Raw genomic sequence first — 13299 nt, 5'->3', positions numbered from 1 at the left:
GTTAAGATTCCCTACAATTTTTTTTTTTTTCCTTGGAAGCACCGTTACAGTAGATATTGTCATTACCTCCTTCCATACCGTGACTTCTATTTTATTTTTTATTTTTTATTTTTTTTACCTCAGACGATTTTATTCAGTTTAGGAGAGGCCTTTTTCGAACTGGACTGGACATTTACAGCCTACGTTAATCCTTTGAATATGACAGGTATTTCCCAAGTTGAATAATGGTCGGTATGCAGCAAATATAAATATAACAAGATTGCCAACACTGCCCAGGCAATGGAGGCTGGTCTCGAATACTATAGCACACTGACTTGCTTCTCTGCATACTGCCTTGATAATTAATGGACATACAATATCGCTGGATCTCAATGTTTGACGCTGATGGCTTAATGTTTGAGCCATATTTTTTTTTTTTAAACGTTCTAAACGACAAAAATCATTAAAAAGAAAAAAAAGTCTCGTGGACTACTAGCCGGAGGAACAATTATGCCAAGTTTGAAGCCAACTGGTGAAGAAATAAAGGAAAGGTGCCCAGTTAGAAAAGTGTTCGGAGGGGAGAAGAAACGGAGGAAATACTTTAGCTCTCCTCACTTTGGTGTGGAGATGTAATGATACGTCACCGGATTCAAACGTGCAGCTTTTGGATGACCTCATATACTGAAGAGTTAGAAACATCTCCAAGAACTTTTTCATGACAAATTCCTTATTCATTTGTTGCTGTCGGTTACCGCAAGACTACTTCATTAACCCTATAAAAGGTAAGAATAGGCCTCAGCTGAATGAAATACTCTTTTGATAACCAGAATTTATCGTTTTCGGTAACCAGCATTTTGTACCCATGCGAGGGCCTATTCTCGAAAGTGTTACACCTTGATAAGGCTCATCGTTGTGAAGAAGCTTAACATAAAATACTGAGACACAAGACATAAAGCTTGCATGTCTCAACGCTGTACCACCATAACAGGTGCTTCAGCCAGGGTGAAGGCTACTTACAATATGTAATTATTACCTCTATCGTTGTAGTTTCATGTCCTAAGAAGGAAGCCTTCATTGACCTCTTCATTTCTAGAGTCCTTTCCTAAAATAAGATCATTCGGAAACAGTAAGAATAAACTCTAATAAGAAGTTATCTGTGTCAAATGAATAATCTGTTCATGTCTCTACGCTGTTCACGTTTAAGTAAAGGCAAAAGAGATTCATTTGTCTCTTACATCTTTTTAAGTTTTACCAAGTGAAGAGATGTGCATTCTTTTACGCTGACAAGAAAATACTTTAGCCCTTTGCATGGATTTCTCTCAGGTGAATGACAAATCGTCTTGCGTTAGTGTGAGTAAAAGTACGCAGGCAAGGTCAAAGGAGATTAATTTCCTATTTACCTGTTTTATTTAATTCCTTCGCCATGATGATGTCTGCTTTGAATTATTATTGCTACCTCCAAGTTCTTTTACTCAGGGTAGGAGAAACTTTTCCAGAGGGAGGAATTAGATACTCATCATTAACCTATACAGTATAAGGAATCTTTCCAAACTTAACCATCTTCGTCTAGAGCAGGGGTTTTCAACCTTTTTATCCCCACGTACCCCTTCTGGTATTTTTAATGTCAGTAATGTACCCCCTTCACTTTGTATAAAGTGGACAACAATAACTCAGATAAACATTCCATTGTGTTTATTTGCCTGAGATGTAAAAACAAAATACATTATTATTGCATGAGTTGCAAAGGAAGTTAATGAGATGGCTGAAACTGTTTTTCATCAACTAGCTTAGTCAGCCGAGGAGCAGTTTTTGCTAAAGGACATCTAAGGTCAGCTTCCACATTCAGTCGAGACCTTAGTTTTGATTTTATGACAAGTAAGCTGGAAAACCCAGTTTCACACAAATATGTTGATGGGAAAAGTAACAGAGAACGAAGAGGCTCCTCTGCGACATGTGGATATGACTTGGATATTTTACACCAGAACCTGACTAAAGAAGACTCTTTCTCAAATAGATCACTAGCACTGGAGTCATTCACAAAGTCAATAAACTCTTCCTGAATCTCATCATTCACAGAAGCAACATCTGTATGGAAAGGGTCTCTAATTTGCTTCAGGATTCCTTCAGACACATCAGGAAAGTATCTCTTCATTTCACTTTGCAGTGAGGCAAGGTGATCCACTATTAAGTTTACCATCTGATCTGATATGTCTTGCCTCTCAGCAAGTGCCTCAAACATCTCAAAATTTCCTTTCTTTACTTTTGTCTCCCACAGTTTCAGCTTCATCTGAAAACTCTTCAATTTGTCAAGAGCGTCAGTGACAACAGCATCAGCTCCTTGCAAAGATTTGTTCAAAATATTTAGGCGTGAAAATATGTCAACAATATAGGCAAGGCCAGTGATCCACTTTGGATCATTCAGTTTCGCAAGATAAACCTGATTTACCTTCTTGTCATTACAGCTAAAGAACAATCCCAGCTCGTCCTTTAACTCAAACACTCTTTTGACAACATTTCCACGAGATAACCATCGAACCTCCGTGTGATATAGGAGTGTTTCATGAACAGAATCTAAATCTGAGCATAGAAGCCTAAATAGTCTAGAATTGAGAGCACTTGACTTTACGAAGTTGACCATCTTTACCGTGTCATCAAGCACCTCCTTGAGCTCAGTGGGCAGTGTCTTGGCTGCTAAAGCCTGCCTGTGTATCATGCAGTGCATATGTTTGACCTTGCTGTTAATAGCTTTAACCCTTGTTTTAAATCCTGATTGACTGCCTAACATTGCAGGAGCTCCATCTGTTGTGCAACCACATAAGTTTTCCCAGTGTAGTCCCTCACCTTCAAAGAAAGAATTAACTAGCTCAAAAATATCTGCACTAGTAGTTGAAGATTCGAGAGGGTGACAAAAAAGAAAGTCTTCCTTAAAATCATCATCTTTGATGTATCTCGTGAATACCAGCAACTGAGCACAATTATTTACGTCAGTCGTTTCATCCAACTGGAGAGCAAATATCCCTAGGGGTGCTGTTTTTATCTCAGAAACCACCTGGTCTTTGATATCTGTGGACATGTCAGATATACGTCGCTGAACAGTGTTATCTGACAATGGCACAGTGTCAAGCTTTTTAGCATGTTGTTCCCCCAGCATAATCCTAACTATTTCTTTGGTACATGGCATGACCAGCGTCTCCCCAGTGGAGTGAGATTTCTTCTGCTGAGCAATTTTCAGTGCAACTACATACGAAGCATGAAGAGCAGCTTTATTTGACTGATGAAAACTGCCTGAGTGATCCAGTTTTGAGCGGTTTAGCATGGTTTCTCTGCGCTTAAAGTAGTCCACATATTTTCCTTTCAGGTCTTGGTGACAACCGTGCAAATGTCGTTGGAGCAAGCTTGGTTTCATGGCTGCTGGAGACAGTACTTTGGCAAAGATGACACACTGAGGCATTTCAGTTCCATCTTTAATGATGACTGTGAATCCAAACCTTATATACTCCTCACTGTAGCGTCGTTTTTTCTTCTGAGCCTCCATGTCAGCTACACTATTGCAGTCTACACTGAAAAAAAATATAAGCATTTTATGGGGTTTTGTTATATATATTACCGCATTGCAATGTATTATCAAGAAACATCTTTAACAACATAAATTGTGCAGTGAAAAAAAAGTTCGTTACCCAATTTACTATCGCAAAAAAAAGAATCAACATTAAATAAAAAATATGGGACCCGAATATACAAAAGTTTGCTGTAAAATGCTAATAACGACAAATAAACTATACGACTCATAATCAGACCACGGCAAACGTGAAAGTTAAACTACACTACACGGTATAAGAAAATACGAAAATTACTCCTCAAGTGGTATAACTTATCACGTATATTCAATTAATTGCATAGAAACAGACAACTGGAAAGGAAATAACTACGTGATTTTTCATGCTAACGCAAGCAAAAAAATATTATATTAGCACACGATTATATTATCACATAAGTACACAATGCCCCACATCACTCACATCCACACACACTTGACACATCACACAACTACCAAGCTCTGGCCAAACCGTACTCTGATACTCCACATCACACCCAGTCATGTCACACAGTCACACCACACATCACACTTAAGTTAAGGTGATCTTACATCGTGACTACACATCGCCGCTATAGTAAATCGTTTGCACAACACCACTTGGGTCATACGAAATGCTATGTAATGTTTTCTATTTCATCAACCATTTCCATTAAGAATAAGTCAGGGTTACTTAACAATATTATACTTGCCAACGATATGCAGTTTGCGATAATAATGTTATTGAAAAAGACACAGCATTCCGATATTAATATATCAGCAAAGAAAGTAGCCACAAAGAGACCAACCTGCCAAAAAACAGCAACACCAGTCAATCTCAATTCCACGGCTGTTGGGTGGTGACTGGTGCATTCCCAGCAACACCTCGCGCAACTCTCTCTGTCCGGTACGCGTACAGTACAAGTCAGGCAGCCGGGCCCCTACCCAAACGACGCGTGGAGAGCGCATACCCCCTGACAGACCCTTTACGTACCCCCTGGGGTACGCGTACCCCAGGTTGAAAACCCCTGGTCTAGAGGCAGCAAAAAAATAATGATAATAATAATATTAATAATAAGACGCCACTGGCTTCACGGGCATAAACGGCATGCCTGTACGCTTTATTACCTTGATGGGTGTGTGAGGGGGAGTGAAAGAGACTCATTATTTCTTACTGTCTCTGTTTAAGTTTTACTTCATGAGTAAACGACGCATTCCTTCACGCAAACGAGGGTGGGTTTATTGCTAAGACTTGCAGGATTTCTCTCAGCTGAAGAAAGGTGTTTAATGTTATCTTTAACATAATGCACTGACTGACAAATCAATTCTTGTGACTAATATATTTCTCGACGGACTGTGAATTCGCTCTGGATAACATAAAGCAAAGTTAATTTTATGCAAGTATTTCCTTCATCTGTTTAAAATCTTTTCGTGTTAAGGCGAATAAAAGTGCAGCTAAGGCCATAGAACGCTCACTGTATATATGTTTTTTCTCTAAGTCTTCACGCACGCTAACATGAGTATTGTATAACTCTGTGCTAAGACTTCCTTAAGCTGACGCAGTCATTTGCTGTTAGTCTGTATAAAAACAGAAAAACGTCCACAGCAGCAAAACAAGAAATTGAGTGAGCTTTTACTCAACTGATTTCTTAAACCTGAATAAAATACTCTCGCATCAGCCAGAAGAGAGTAGCCTACCTTAGTATGTAAACAGACATGAAAAAGTGACATGCCATTACCTCTGTTGTCATAATTAAAAACAAAAAATCTCCACTTGTTAACCTAGACAAATAACCTCTTTGAGCATAAGGAAGCCTGCAACTATATGACTCTCCAGCTGTTATGACCAACTCTCAGTTCAATAAAATAGGCTAATGTTAGCCAGAATAATAATTATACTAGAAATGCCTCAAGTATGGCAGTTAGCTGCTACGATTCTTATCAGGTAAGCTAATCCGTCATGTCCTACCCTAACAAAAAGACAAAAGTATAACCTTGTCATGGTAGGGAAAACTCTAATGTGTCTTCCTACTGACGCCGAACGTTTACATTAAGCGTGCGTCTAAAGGAGGATGAGAGTGGCCCCTAAAACGCGGCTGTGTACGCGCGATCCCCCCCCTGTGGCGGGGTTGTAGCGGGGTCTGAGTACCTGTGGAAAAATATTAGCCAAAAATCATAGATTAACCCTAGAGCATTAAAATTTTTAAGGCATATATTACTTACATTCAGCTATCTCCTGAGCCACATGTTGAGCCTTCGTTGACTACCCAAGGACTTGTGAAGACTTGCAAAGTTGGGTAACAAAGTCTTCACTCTCACACCTCCAGAAACCCGGTTTTCTTTCTACCACGGCCTCAATCTGTCACAGTACACTTTATACAACAACGTACAGGTTGTTTGGAATCCGTATTTGTAAATAAGAACTGAAAATAAGGCTAAAATGGACGGAGCGCACGGCCGACATGCAGCGCGGTGGCGATCTTCCCGTCAATATTGTCACATTTGCCTTTTCTCGGCAAAAAACACGTATACTCCTTTTTTTCCATCATAGGACTTCGCAAACGTTTGCCTGTCACTATTACGGTAATAAAAATCAATGTCACTGCCAGTATTGTGGACTGGGAATGAGGAAGACCACCGCGGCGCGAGTTTATTCAGCCTTACGGCAGGCACTTTATTCTCGCTCCTGTCGGCCACTCGCACTTCATTTCTATCGCTCACTTTCACTGTATTTTTTTTTTTTTTTTGCCTTATTCATCAGTGTCACTGTCCAGTGTTATAAAAATAATATTTTATACACAAAAAACTTTTACTTTCAGAACATAGAATAGGAAAATATGCTTTTATCTTTTTACACTGGAGTGACTGTCACTCGCAATACTTATATGATTACTATGTACAATTATTTACAACAAAAAACACTGTAACTGTCAGTGCTTTTCCAAGTACATACACTAATTTACACTCATCAGGCTGTCACTGTCAGCACGTAAAAGAAAACTAAACAATATTATCACTGTCACTCTCAGTATTTTTCCCAATATTTTTACCCTTATTTTCAAAATCTACTTAGGCTGTGGTAGTCGAAAAAACACGGGTAAGCACAGAGGGGAACTTTGCACTCTTTTCACTGCAAGGAGGTGCGCCTAAAAGTTCTTTCCTGCCTGGTAGTGTGGCTGCACACATGACACCTCCTCAGTGCTTTCCCCCTCTTTGCAGTGGCTGGCAGTGGCTCCAGGCGGTGTCGCTGAAGGTAGGCCATACACTGTAGGCGGTCTGGAGGTGTGTGAGGGTGGCGTTTGGGACCTGTTGAAAGCACCTGGCCATAACGCTGAAGCAGCTGGTAGACACAAGTCTTGGAGAATCTTCTGAGAGAGTAGTTGGCTGGCTTCCTGTTCTTGATTTTATACAGGATGAAGGCGTTCAACATGCACATGTCAATCAAGTGCAAGAACACCTTCCTGTACCAACGACGATTTTTCCTCAGACAGTCAATCTCTCCAATCATCATATCCGACTTGTCCACCAGCCGCATATTGACGTTATAGTCAAATACAGCATCAGGCTTCATCACAGGCTCGCCAGTCCTTCTGTCGACCTTCCCTGTTGCCAGCATTTCACCCTTGTGTACTGTGGTGAGCATGTTCACGACTCTCTTATCATGCCACCTGATCGCAAGCATCTTGTCAGATTTCTTCAGGTGCACGTCTCCCCGCTTTGACTTTTCAGCCTCTGGGAAGGCAGGGTAATGTGCCCTGTTACTTCTGACAGTGCCACAGGAGCCGACGCCGTGTTCAGAAAGGTACTTGGCGAGTTTTGGAGCTGTATAATAATTGTCCGTATACAGGACATGATTCTCGCCAAAGTACTTTTCCAAAAGCACTTTCACCACAGAACCAGAGAATCCAAGGGGGTCAGTCTTATCCAAGTCGACATTGCTGGCGGTGTAGATGACGAAGTCAAGGATGAACCCCGTCTTGCAGTCGCACAGCACGAAAAACTTGATTCCAAAGCGGTGGCGTTTGCTTGGAATGTACTGGACGAACCGAAGACGGCCCCTGAACAATACCAAAGACTCGTCAATCACGACTTTCTTGAAAGGGCGCAAGAACCTCGTAAACTTATCTTTGATCATGTTCAGGATTCCCCTCACTTTCCATAATGGGTCAGTTTGGGAAGGCTCATCATTATTCGCGAAGTGAAGATAAGTCATCAGCTGCCTAAAACGATCGCGGCTCATGTATTTATTGAATATTGGTGTTGGGCACAGCTCGTCGGAACCCCAGTACTCTTCCAACTTATGCTTCCAGTTGTGCAGCATAAGCAACATCAAGGCAATAAATACAAAAAGCTCGCGGATCGTCAAAGGCACCCATGATGCCATCCGCGACGTGGATGGCGTCGCAGCCTCACCTTCTTCTTCGCGAATTGGCGCACATTGCCCCTCGTACCTGTTGGTCTCGGTACAGATGTGCTCCATAACCTCGTCGTCAAGGAAGGCCAACAGGTAGTCAACACATTCACCATCGTCGTCCACAGGGAAGTCAGCCTGAAGTCCACACTCACTTTCGTCAAAGGGCAGATCTTCAGGCACAAAATCTGATCCCTCTGACCACACAAAAGCATCTAAAGTTCCCTGCCTAGGCTGAGAGGTGCTTGGGGCGGCGGGGGGTGAGGCAGGTCGTGTGGGAGTGGGTGAGGCAGGCTGGGCAATAGTAGGTAAGGGAGAGGTTATCCCAGGCCGTGTTGGTGTTGTGGTGGTGGTGGTGGTGGTTGGAGGGAGATTATCGCTTGGGTCAAGGTCACCCGCGGTGGCGTGACTCCTGAGTTGCCTTGTGGGAGTTAGCCTAGGGGACTTAACTTTACTCACACGAACACTAGGACTACGATAACCTCTCATACGTAACATTGCTCGTCTACTTCCCTTTCTCGGTGGTGATGGAGACTCCGATGACTCAGGAGACAGGACAGCAGACGAGGAGGACGAGAGAAGAGGGCTGGGAGAACGTGGCGGGCTTGCGGTGGTGTGGCGTGGCGTAGTGGACAATGGCGGTGCACTGCTGTCTCCGCTCCTCTTCCTTTTCTCTCCCTTTCCATATTCGAGGCCCCTTTTCACCGGGGCCTTCCCTGTAGAGGTGCTGGGCACAGTCACAGTTTCCTCGGGCACAGAAATCATCACTTCCGGGGCTGAATCAGCACTCAATTGTGTCTCTGATTCAGCCAGGCTAGACAAAACACCCACGTCACTGCCGTAGTCCATAGAGGCTTTCAACAGTTCAGATGCTATGGCCGAGTCACTTAGCCCCTTGGTAGTCACTTGTAAAGTTTTGAAGGGCGTAGAGGTAACAAAACCCTTGTTTGGAGGGCTAGAAGGCACGGAACTAGAAGAGCTAGAGCCTGACATGGTGTCACCGTGGCAGATTTGCGTGGACTGACGCTAATCTGGGGCAAACCGCGCGAAAAAATGACAGTGTGACAACTGGGGAAACAAGCGTTTCCCAATAGCAAAAAGTGCTTGCAAGATGACGGCGCAGATTGACACGTATCAGCCATCCGCGCGTTGCCATATCGCACGACGAGGGAGGGCCGCGCATCGGTGCGTCCGTGGGTAAAAAAAATGAGACTTGGCAACAACCGAGGTCAGTAGTACAAAGGTCAAGTGTGCTAAAAGTAGCTCACGGGTGGCGGGACTGAGAGACAATACCAGCTTGAGCCTGCTTGCCCGCGGTTATTCAAAATTAACTCAAATCGCAAACGCGACGACCCGCCGTCTTGCCCTTTGGGCCGACCGTCGCAAAAGCGACGATCCGCGTTTTAGGGGTTAAGAAATGTCGTATTTACCCAATACACTAGGTAGTTGGATGACACAGGACTGGGCTCCTTCCCGTAACACGGAAGATGTCAAAGTTATGAGAGAGGCTAGGTGTCTTCATGAGAGAGAGAGAGAGAGAGAGAGAGAGAGAGAGAGAGAATTTTTAGTCAGTAAGGTTTTGTACAATGCGAAGACAAAATATACCATCATATCTCTTTGTCAGTGAAACTCTTTACCATACTAGAGGCTATCATCACCATCATCATCATTATCACCATCATCACCACAGCCGAAGCAAAGAGTTATGCGGGAACACTCATCAGGCAAACAGATAATTTTATGTAGGTCATCATCATCGTCGTCATAGTGTTATCCGTCGCCTACATTCCTTGTATAAACGATAAAATATGTCTCCAGTAACCCTGCAGCGACGAGACATATTTTAATTGTTTTATTCTTGGAACTCCAGACGATGTTACTGAATTTAAAAGTGGCCTCTTCTCTAATAAAGAATAACCATGACTGATCTATGTAATGCACGTAAACAGGATAACAGCATGTTGGAAAAATGTTGTTTCATTCAAGATAACAAATTTTGTAATCGATGCTGAACTAAAAAAAAAAGAAATTGCTAGTTCCATAACTCTTATAATTTTATCTTCTCTTTCATTTGGATAATTTGCTTTTCACTGTTAGATCAAATTTTTTTCCTAACTATTTTTTCTGTTCCTTCATTGTCTTCTGTTATTCATGTATTACCTGTATTACTTATGTTATATTCTTTCACTTGAACTGTAATTTCTTACATAATATTTCTAGCCTTCCATTACAAACTTTACTTTTGCACTACCCTTTCTGTGTGGGCATGTCCGCAGATTCAGTTTATACGCATCAAAGGCTGAGAGGGAAAAAATCAAGTGTAGCGAACATTCAATCTAAAAGCCAAAATTGCCTCGGGCGTAGGATACAAAAATGTGCATATGAGAGAGAGAGAGAGAGAGAGAGAGAGAGAGAGAGAGACAGACAGACAGACAGACAGCGACGGAGACAGACAGACATACGGTTACTTAAACATACAGAACGCAGGAAGAGATGAGATGGAGAGAATGGAAGAGGAGAGGAGTGGATAAGCAGAGGATGGAGAAAGGTGGAGATGAAGGGAAGGAACAGAAATACGAGGAGACGGCTAAGAGGAAAATTGGAAATTGTAGAGGAAGGAGGGAGGAAGGGGAAAGTAGGGAATGGTAAGAGGGAAAAAACGAATGAAAAATAAAAACAGAGAGAATGGAACGATGATGAGGCTGGGAATGGAGGTGAGGGGAAGGAGAGAGACTGAGAATGGCAAAGTGGAATGGTTTATAGCTTCAGTGCCAGACCTAAAAAAAAAAAAAACTTTGGCGTATGACAGAAGAAAGTGTATAGGAAAGGGAAAGGGTCAGAAGACTGAGAGTGGAAGATGAGTGACAAAGAGGAGAGAATGGAGAAGGGAAAGGGATAAAACAAAAGAAAAGCCAGAGGGAAAAAAAGAGGCAGGAAGGGAATGAAATGGAGAAAAAAGGAGGACAAGTGAAAGAACACGAAAATGTTTTGTAGAAGAAAAGCGAGAGGAAAATATAGAGATTAGGCGCGGGGTAGAGAGGAAGGGAAAAAAGGAGATAATTAATAAATCAACCCCAAAAAAAAGCCAGACCTTGAACAAACTGCATTATGTTTTTTTGTTTTTTTTTGTCACAGTATGTCACAGATACTCACAAAATGACATATAGGTACTTTCCCCGTGACGTCACGGGCCATGTGACTTTTGTTTACGACGCTATATTGGACGGCAAATTGTCGGACGTCTAGAGAGAGAGAACTGCAGATTCCACAATGGCATTCCACTGTTGTGCCTTCTGCTGTAAGACATGGCAGAAAAGTGGAAGTCGGGTAAACTTCTGCCGGTTTCCAGCCAATGAAGAAAGGCAACAGAAGTGGATAGATGCCGTGAAGAGGGAGAATTGGCAGGCGACGGCCTACACCCGACTCTGTAGCAGGCATTTCATATCAGGTGAGCCACCCCGACCCCCTCCAACCCCACCTCCATCCCCCCCCACCGCCACCCAACCACCTCACACCCCCACCACCACCCTCCCACTGCCATCCCAACTCCCCCACCGCCACCCCAACCCCACTCACCGCCACCCCCACCCCACCATCGTCTCCCACCGCTCCTGACTCCCACTCCCCAACAACCCCCTACCCCCCACTTTCGAACCCCCCACACCCCACGCCACCCAACTTCCCTCCACAAGTCTCCGGCCCCGCAAAATACGCACCACCACCGCCCAACCCTCTTCCCCTCCACCCCTACCCGTCCCACCCCTTACCACCCATCCCCAACCCTCCCCCACACCCTCACCCCCCACACCTCCCACCCCCCACCCCCCAAACCAACCCTAATCCCACCCTCCCACCGCCATACAAACCCCCCACCCTCCCTCCACCTCCTTCCCCCACTCCCACGCCCCCACCCTCCACTCATTCATCAACTACTCGATTCCCAGTCAGTGTATACAATCCCTTCCCCCTTGGCCCCCGTCAGTAATTTACAGATTACCAAGACGGTTTACATGTACTGTATGTCAGTTCCAGCTAGATATATTACACACATTTACCTTGAGGGATGCCCCGGTGAACTTTCACGGGCTGTTCACCAAACAGTGATAGAGATCGCCATATCTGAGATCTGGTTTCGTCTCTCGTACTTGACACGGGTGAATTTCTCCCTAGATATGGTGTAAGTGTCCAGCCTCAAACACTTTATCTTGTTCCTGTACAGATCTTGTTGGCATTGATCCAGATTTCTGCATATATCAGACAGTTCAGTCTCTGACAACTCTGTCTGGACAGCCATTGCTGCGATGAGTTTGCCGTCCAGTATGAAGTCGTAAACAAAACCACATGATTTTTGTGACGCCATTGGAAAAGGTCTATTGAAAGGCACCGAAGTCTAAGTTTGGGAAATGTGGCCAAAATGTACAACACTTATATGGCAACTAAGCTCTGATTGATAGTAATTTTACCACACAACAACATATACTGTATGCAAGAATTTTAAGTGTCACAATCAGGAGTGTGAGGTCTGGGGCTAAGCTACTCAGTCCAGACATGAATAACATTAATAACATTAATAACTGGAGGCTCGCCCCAGGTGACATTAAAGAGCAAAAAGGTTCAACAGCTCCTCGGTTTTAATTCTTCATGGGCCACACTGGGCTGGAGCGCCTTCACTAACTAGGCCACCAGGCTTCTGCTTCTTGGTTATATGGTAACCGTCTGATACAGTAAATGGTTTTCTGGTTACAAGAAACCGTTTGGCCTATCACTCTGTGTAGAATTACTTTAACGAGTGAGTAGAATACAGCAATGAAAATATGACCCCTTCGAGGCAACCAGGTGTCGGGTCCCGAGGCTAGGCAGTCACCGTCGTCCAGATCAGGGAGTAGTCTGTAGCACTAGTTGAAGAGGATGGTGCTTCCATGGTGGATGGAAAGCTAATGACAGGAAGAGCTGCAGCTCCCGTTTCATCAGCCCATCGGACTACCAGCCAACCATCACTCTTTGCTGAGCCTTTTCAGTGTTTCGGTAACACAGAGAGTAGGCCAACATTTTCTATACATTTTCCTCTAACTATCAACATTACACTACATGCACCTTACACACCACACTTCCTGCTCCAAAATCAGAAACAAATGGCATCTAAACACCTAGTCTCGGAGTATAGGAGGGGGGGGGGGTCCATAAAATTCCCAACCATCGGACCCTCTCCCAAAGACCTGTCGTCATCGGTTCATATTTCCTACTGCCCATGATTTGCATTCTACTAAAAGCAGGGAGTCCTGACATCTCGAAATGAATGGATCTTTAATTTGGCTCTGTTATTCTGTTTTATTTA

Source organism: Coenobita brevimanus, chromosome 53 (genome assembly GCF_032717465.1).
Source record: "Coenobita brevimanus isolate Jiangsu-jjx chromosome 53, ASM3271746v2, whole genome shotgun sequence".
Taxonomy (NCBI): domain Eukaryota; kingdom Metazoa; phylum Arthropoda; class Malacostraca; order Decapoda; family Coenobitidae; genus Coenobita; species Coenobita brevimanus.
This window is presented reverse-complemented; position numbering follows the sequence as displayed.